This window comes from Coturnix japonica, chromosome 1 (genome assembly GCF_001577835.2).
Source record: "Coturnix japonica isolate 7356 chromosome 1, Coturnix japonica 2.1, whole genome shotgun sequence".
In the NCBI taxonomy this organism is placed as follows: domain Eukaryota; kingdom Metazoa; phylum Chordata; class Aves; order Galliformes; family Phasianidae; genus Coturnix; species Coturnix japonica.
In genome coordinates this window covers 74,400,391-74,406,044 of record NC_029516.1, presented here as the reverse complement: position 1 = coordinate 74,406,044, position 5,654 = coordinate 74,400,391, and positions in this window count along the sequence as shown.

Below are 5,654 nucleotides of genomic sequence, written 5' to 3'. Positions count from 1 at the left end.
TTCCACTGGTACGTCATTTCCATCACACTTTGAGGAACCAGGAGTGTTTGATTGCGGCACTCCTGGGAACATGAACTGGCAGCCTGACAGAGAACAAACTTAAATTCATCAAGATATATGAGTGCCCAGCATTCAGGCACCAGGATGCCTGTATAGAAGAGATCTGTCAGGAATGCCCTGCAATGCCCTGGATGACAAGGACCACTAGCTACTTTGTTCATGTTACCTGCATTGTTGAGTTGGCTGCCCCATCACTAAGTTTACAAGTGTCCTTTCATGCCCTTTGGGAGTGAGCTCTGATCAGTCTTCTTATCCTATCCCTACTCTGTGACTTAGGTTGTACTCCTTTCCTTTGTCCATCACCCTCAGTGTAATGAGAAGCTGCGTGCTGGGATTTTTGTGACTAATCTAAGCACCAATAACACACCAGTCTTATAACACTTCTGCTCTTCCTCCTCACCTTCCAGTCATTCCATGTTGTTGTGTTCCTGTTAATTTTCCAGTCACACTATTAATTTTATTCACTATGGTTCTCTGCTTAGTTTCTGTGCACTTGCATGTGTGTATTAGAGCTGCAAAGAGCAGACAACTTCGTACTGGGCAAAACCACATTTGGTCACCTACATCTGCTCCTTATCTAACACAGTAATGAATGGCACTAACTGCGCAACAACCCCACTGTGTTGTATTTACACACTGTCATTCTGTCAGCACTTCAACTTGTAAAAATGAAGCAACGTTTCTAATGCCAAATTAGAAAGTTGTTTTGTTTCTGAGCAGAGATGATGTAATTCATTTCAAAAGCAGAATTATTGCCCCCACCTTCCACAGAGAAGCAAAAACTGAAATGATTTAAGAACAAGGAATTTTCTGCTCTTTATTACCTTTACGTAGCACAGAAAACTCTGCAACAACATCCTTGACTGCCTTCCATTCCCAGATGGCAGAATACAAAACAAACACAGAAGAGCAGAGCACAGTACAGAAGAGCTGGTGTGTTACAAAAACATTGAACTAGCAACTTCTAGTGTAACTTTCCCCATGATAAAAACCTGTGCTCCTCTATTTCTGATGAGAATAATCAGCAGGGCCATATGCTAAGCATTAAGTTCTGTGCCTCTCTGACCACTTCATCAGTGCTCTGCTCAGTAACTTAGTAACTATTTTAATATTGCAGACTCTTCAGCAGTTTCAAAGGTATGCCTTAAAAATGTATTAAGAAAGGAAAACCAAATTTGATGTAACAAAAAAGGTTTTCTCCGTTCCTCCAGGTGTGACAATCCTCCTCCTGTACATTCAACCCTCTCCATCCTGCAAATTGCTATGACAGTGCCCATGACAGGTTGTACCAAGCCTCATCTGACAATTTCTAGGCCTGCTGTTCCATGGCTATACAGGACTGCAGGAGCTGCTGCAGCCCGAAAGCACTCCAGCAGGGTGTTCCATTTATTTCTAAACCTCTGAGGCCCAGATTGCTTTCAGATCATGGCACTTTTATACACAGAAAAAACTGGTTCCAGGCTGGTTTCAGCAGTGCTTTTAAGCATTGTATAGCTGCTTTTGTGTTGTGTTGGTTTTAGTCTCTGAACCCTGATTTATGATTCATAACCTGAGTTAGAACAGGCCCTTTGCCTGCTAATATACTGTTTAAAACTTTCTCTCAGTAATTTCAAAGAGGCTTCCTCTGTGATAGAGAGGACAAACACAAAATACATGACAGTGCAGGCCAGCTCTATGGTCTTATTTACAGCACTCTGTCGTGATCTACATAAGACACTACACACTTCATCTCTGTTCTGCTATTTCACCTCCAGCATGAGCTCCTTCTCGCAATCACAAACGTTCAAGCACATTACCATCCTCAAGCGCATGCTGTTGACATGACAGGGATTTCCAAACAAAATGAGAATGAAGCTTGAGAAGCTGAACTGGCCGTCAGTACTGGCACAAAAGTGGTTAACTTCTTCCTGCAGCAAAATGCTTCTTCCCCTCAAATGCTGTTGGTGTGAATGGCTTCTGTCAGAGTATGCCTTGTCCTCCCTTGGGACATACTGAATGGGAAAGGCAATGCCTTCCCTGCACCACAGTGAGGTGATGATGAACTGCCTGGCTATTTCTACATCTGTCATCCCTAGGACGTAATTAAACTGGGAAGGTGAACATGCAACACAGTGCAATGCCCTGTTGTGCTTCTGACATACCTTCCTCACAGAATCATAGAATCCTTAAAGGTGGAAGGGTCCTCTAAAAATTATCTAGTCCAGCTCCACCGTAATGAACAGGGACACGCATGGCTAGATCAGATTACCCAGGGCCTGATCCAGCCTCACCCTGAAAGTCTCCAGGGACAGGGTATCCACCACATCTGTGGGCAACCTGCTCCAGTGTCTCACCACCCTCACTGTAAAAGATCTTTTCCTTATATCTAACCTAAATCTACCCTCTTTAAGCTGGAAACCATTTCTCCTTGTTCTGTCAGCACAGACCCTGCTAGAGTCTGTCCCCTTCTTTCCTGTGACCCCCTTTAGATACTGAAAGTCCGCTATTAGGTCACCTCAGAGCCTTCTCTTTTTCAGGCTGAACAGCTCCAGTGCTCTCAATCTGTCCTCACAGGGGAGGTGTTCTAGACTAATCCTGCCCTCACTGTAAACACCTTTCAGATATTGGAAGAGAGCAATAGGGTTTCCCCTCAGCCTCCATTTCCCCAGACTGAACAGCCTCAGTTCCTTCAGTCACTCCTCATAGGGCAGGTTCTCCAAGCCCTTCACAAGCCTTGCTGCCCTTCTTTGGACCTGCTCCAGCACCTCTGTGTCCTGGCTCATATTCAGCCCACTGTCCATCAGTACACCAAGGTCCCTTTCCATCAGGCAGCTTGTCAGCCACTCCTTCCCAAGCCTGTAGGGTGGCCTGAGATTGCTGTGACCAAAATGCAGAACCTGACACTTGGCCCTATTGAAATTCACACAGTTTACCTTGGCCCGTCAATCCAGCCTACCCAGGTCATTCTGTAGTGCCTTACTACCCTCAGGCAGATCAACACCCCCTCCCAACCTGGTGCTGTCTGCAAACTTTGTGAGGCTATACTCAATCCCCTCATCAAGATCATTGATAAAGACTTTAAATAGCAGTGGCCCCTGTACCAAGCCCTGGAGGACACCACTTGTGACTGGTCATCAATTGGATTTAAATCCATTGACCACAACTCTTTGGGCCCAGCCATCCAGCCAGTGTTTCACCCAGCAGAGCATATGCCCATCCAAACCATGGGCAGCCAGCTTCTCCATGAGGATGTTGCAGGGGATGATATCAAAGGCTTTACTGAAGTCCAGGTAGATGACATTGACAGCCTTGCCTTCATCCACTAAGCAGGTGACCTTGTCATAGAATGAAATCAAGTTTGTCAAGCAGGATTTACCATTAATGAACCCATGCCAACAGGGCCTGATTCCCTGGTTGACCTTTAATTGACCCATGATTGCTCCTAAGATTATCTGTTCCTTAACTATCCCTTGCACCATGGTGAGTCTAATAAGTCTGCAGCTACTGGGATAATCTTTCCAGCACTCTTTGAATACAGGCATCACATTTGTCAGTCTCCAGTCCATCAGGACCTCCCCAGTTAGCTAGGACTGGGGAAAGATGACAGACAGTGGCATGGCAACCACATCTGCCAACTCCATCAGCACCCTAGGGTGCAATCCATCTGGCCCAATAGACTTGTGAGCATCCAGCTTTCAAAGCAGGTCCAAAACTGTCTCATCATGGATTATCCAGAGCCTATTCTTCTCTCCATTGCTATCTTCCAGCATAACGGGCTGTGCACCCAGGGAATAACTAGTTTTACTATTAAATACTGAGGCAAAGAAGGCATTGTGCATCTCAGCCTTACCCTGATCCTTGGTGACTGTGATTCTCTCTGCATCCAACAAGAGATCAAGATTCTCCCTAGCCCTCCTCTTACTGTTGATATATTTATAGAAATATTTATTGTTGTCTTTCACCTTAGTGGCCAAGTTCAGTTCTAGCTGGGCTTTGGCCTTTCTAATTTTCTCCCCGCACAGCTTCACTGTATATTTGTAATCCTCATAAGCAGCTTGCCCTCTCTTCCAAAGAGAAGATCCTTTTGTTCCTGAGTTCCAGCCAAAGGTCTCTGTTCCTGACCCCAACCCTACACAGCCTAACAGCTTTCTTATACTCTTTCACAGTACCTATCCTCGTTTCCACTGCCTGTGTATTTTCTTTTTGCTCTTCTGTTTGATCGGCAGGTCCCAGCTCAGCCACATTTGTCTCTTGCCTCCCTCTCCTGATTTCTTACAGCTGGAAATGGAGAGCTCTTGTGCCTTGAGGAAAGCCGCCTTTATGATCTGCCAGATCTGTTCCAGACCTTTGCCCATGTGGACAGTCTCCCTGAAGAGCTGGAAGTCAGCTTTCCTAAAGTTTAGCTTCCTAATTTTACTCTGCCTGTCTCATATCCCTCTGGAGCATGAACTCAACCATAGCATGGTCACTACAGCCCAGGCAGCCTCCAATCCTGATGTCACCAATCAGTTCATTTGCACTGGTGAGCAACAGGTCCAGTATTGCATCCCCCCTGGTGGGGCTGTCTGTTACTTGACTCAGGAAGTTATCCTCAGTGCATTCCAGGAGCCTCTTGGGTTGCCTACAGCTCACTGTGCTACTTTTCCAGCAGATGTCTGGGTGGTTGAAGTCCCCCAGCAGGATGAGCACTTGCGATTGCAACACCTCCTGTAGCTGGAGGTAGAAGGCCTCATCGACAGGCTCTGGCTGATCTGGTGACCTGCAGTAGACACTCACCACAAGACTCCCTTTGATGCCTTGGTCTCTGTCACCCATAGGCTTTCAGCTTGCTCATGAGTATTCTTCAGGGTACTCTTCACACTCTGTCCTCTTGATGTTGATAGCAACACCCCTTTCCTTCCTCATCTGTCCTTCCTGAACAGCTTGTAGCCATTGATAGCCACACTCCAGTCATGGGAATCATCCCACCAGGTTTCAGTGATAGCAACTATATCATGGTTTTCTAGTAATGCTGTATAGTTGGAACAATACTAACATATAGCTGTAACTACAAACTAAATAGCCACAGTATATCTAAGGAAAGACTCACCGGTGCTGAAGCTTTCAGTCAAGATAGATGCTCCACCAGTGTTGAGGCTCACCACAAAAACTCCACAAAGGAGCAATCTCCAGAAAGAGATACTACCTTAGTGGTGGTCAGCCCTTAAATGGGATCTAGGAGAGGTGGAGTCAAGCTCCACCACTTCCAGGAGAACATCTGAATTACCTTCACCTGTGCTCCCACAGCTGACTCATCACTTGCCTCAGATGGTTAATCAGAGGTACAGGCTGTGATCAACGGTTTCCCTTACGAGCACAGTAGCTTCCAGTGCCTCCTGATTGTTTCCTGATCTGCATGCACTGGTGTAGAGGCACTTCAGCTCAGCATCTGGTCTCCTCACTTCCTTAAGGGACAACTCCTTAATTACTTTTACATATTTCACTTGTTCCCCATTTCTTTCTCCTGTTGCTCCAAAAGTCACTGCCTCATCATCATAGGACTTCATACGTGCTGCAGTGTTGCCAGCACCTCTCAAGGCAGCATGTTCTTCAAGGCCCCTGCTAGCACCCTGTCC